Consider the following 3,130-nt stretch of genomic DNA (forward strand, 5'->3'; position numbering starts at 1 on the left):
GTTTCCTTTTTTATGCTTACTAACTCTCTGTTGAGGTTCTCATTGTGCTCATCCATTCTCTCCCTAAGTTTGTTGAGCATCCTTATAACCATTATTTTGAACTCTGTCTTTGGTAGGTTGCTTGCCTCAATTTTTTGGAGTTTTCTTCTGTTATTTCATTTGCGTCATTTCTTTGTTTTCTCATTTTATTAGCCTCTCTGTATTTGTTTCTATGTGCCATGAATATATGTTTTGTCTTTCAGCCTTGGCCAGATGGCCTAATTTGAAGGTGTCATGTGTGGCCCAGCCTTGTACTCTCCCTGATTCTGTATGCTGGGTTCTCTGGACATAATATTTGCGTGATTGTGTGTGATCTTCTGTTATCATCAAGTCTTTATTGTTGTTAGTACATCAGTGGAAGGGACTAAAACTCAGGCTAATTGTGGGAATTAGCTACACCTACAGGGTAAGAATTGCTGTGTGGGGGCTGACCTCATTGAGTGGAATTTTCCCTAAGAGGCTTGTGTACTTATTGAAACCACCCTTTGTGTGTACCACTAATGGGTCTTGTCAGGAGTTACTTTGTTGTGGTCTGGTGTCAGCCTCCAGATGGATTGTTTTTGTGGCCCCTTGGGAGGGGATCTTCAGTAGGCCAAGGTCACCACTTCTTTTGATTGCGCAGAGCTACCCGGTAGGAACTACAAAGCAATCTGCAGATAGTTGTTACCTATGCTGGATCAATAGGTAAGTGGAAAAGACAATGCTGAAGGCAGCAGTCTGGTTATTCCCTGTCTCTGACCTAGGGATGTTTAGCAGAAGGACCTGTGCTCCTCCAAGTATGACACTGCCTGTCAGTGGCCCATAAGTCACTGAAACTGGAAAGGCCTCTGGGTGATATGCGTGTCTAGTGGCAAAGGAACCCCGAGGGTCTCCTAAGTCCATTGAATAAATTTCTCCTGCCACTGCAGTGTAAATTTACCTGCCAGAGCTGTCTCTGTGGCTCCCTGTACAAGTTTCCAATCATAGCAAGATCCACTGCTGCCCACCTTGGGTCTGAATGCACCACACCATGGCAGGGGCAGCTGCCTACCAACATAGGGCGAGCACTTTGTGTATTGGATGGGGCAGGAGCTCAGGGAGACAAGGGCTGTCAGGCCAATACAGACCATGTGATCCCCTCAAGAGATATTACAGCTCATACAGGCAGCAGTGGTCTGCCCACAACTCTTCCCCAAAATGCGTTCACTGTGTTAGTCAAGGTCTGTTGCCTGCACTAACTGCGCAACCCCATATCCAAGTAGGGCAGGGCAGGCTGCCTGTAAATGGGCTGCAGGCACTTTGTGGTTTGGGTGAAGTGAGATCTCAGGGAGACAAGATCTGTCAGGCCAATACAGTCTCAGTTTTGCTGCGACTTCTGTGCCTGGGCTTTCCCGCTGTAGTCACAGATCACAGTAAGAACAATTACCATCTGTAGTCTTCCCACAGAACCCTGAGCTCCCTGGATGCAATATTGCAACTCTTGCAGGCATCAGAGGTCTGCCTGCAACTGATTTCCGTGCATCACCTGCCTTGTTCTAGCCAGTTTCTTTCCTGTGTGGATTGTATGACCTAGGGGCAGAACAGGGCAGTAAGTGTCCATTGCCAATGGGTTCCCTGGGGCAATTTGTGGCTATGGTGGGTCAGGGTCTCAGGGAGACAATGGCAATCACATCAATACAGCATCAGTCTTGCTGCAATTTTGGTAACTGTTCATGCATTCTCGCAGAAGTCCCAGATCACAGCCAGACCAGCTGATGTCTGAGACTTGCCCACCGATCCCCGATATTCACCCAAGTTCATGTTGGCAGCAGTAATCTGTCTGAAACTATCTCGGAAATGTGTGCTTCAAGTTTTGGCTGCCAGCTGAGAATGCTTGGCCCTGAATGGGCACAAGGTGTGGCAACCACCCAGCAGCAAAATCTCCAGGCAATCTGTATGTTGGGGGTGGGAGGCTGGCTGATCTCCTCAGACCAGCAGCTTCCTAATGTTCCTGTGGGAGGATTCTGCACAGTCAAGGTGGTGTGTTCTGTAGATTTCCCAGTGCAGGAGCAGGACTAAGGTATAATGATGGCTACCCTCTCAGCCCTAATTCTGGAGCCAGGTAATGCAGACATACTTGGCATGAATCCTTCCCAAGCCTCTGACCGGCAGCTGGGTGTCCCCAGTGAGTGTCCTCTGGTCAGAAAGTCTGTGGGTTGGTCTTTCAAAGGAGTGTCTAGGGTTTCAGTCTCCTTCTGTCTCACTCAGACAGCTAGAATCCCCTCTGTTTTTTACAGTCAGAGTTATTATATTCTCGTCTTCCCTGGGCTGGGACCCTGGGCTAAAGAGCCACTGAATGAGACCAGAAATCCCCTCTCCTTTATGGGAGCATCTGCAGCCTCGCTTTCCCTCTCAGTGTTCCTACACCACCCACAAGTGCTGGTACAGCTCGATTCACGACTTTGCCCATTCTACCAGCTTCGATATGGCTCCTTTATATTATCAGACATAGGTGATTCAATCAACTTGACTTCAGGTGATTTTCCACGTTGATTATTTAATAATTTGGTTGTAATTTCAATGAGGACCTTGGAGGATGTGAACTCTGCTTTTACCTAGTCTGCCATCTTCCCAGTACTACCCCCCAGATAGTTATTGTATAGCTTCATTTTTTTCTTTTCATTCTCAAGTCTCTCTCTTTTTCCTCTGCATCATTTCCAAATTTCTTTCTTCAGTATCACTAATTATTTTTTTGACCTGGTCAGTTCTATTTCTTAAGCTTGCTATTTCACTCTTCATCTCTTTCAGTGTGTTCTTCATCTCCACAAGTTCTTTTTGGTTCTTTTTTGGGTTTCAATCTCCTAAAATATTTTTTTGATTTATTTTGTTTCTAATTTCTTGGAATTGTTGTTTAGGATTTTCTTACATTTCACTGAATTATTTCAGAATTATAATCCTGAATTCTCTGTCATTTATATCACACATTTCTGTGTCTTTAAGCTTATCTTCTGGAGATATTTCTCTTTATTTCTGAATTGTCTTGTCACCTTAGTTGTTCATGGCATTTGATGGACTATTTCCCTCCTGGGCATTAATGAGAATGTACTCTGCTCTTATTTAAAAAAAAAAAAAT

This window comes from Pteropus alecto, unplaced genomic scaffold (assembly GCF_000325575.1).
Source record: "Pteropus alecto unplaced genomic scaffold, ASM32557v1 scaffold64, whole genome shotgun sequence".
Lineage (NCBI taxonomy): Eukaryota > Metazoa > Chordata > Mammalia > Chiroptera > Pteropodidae > Pteropus > Pteropus alecto.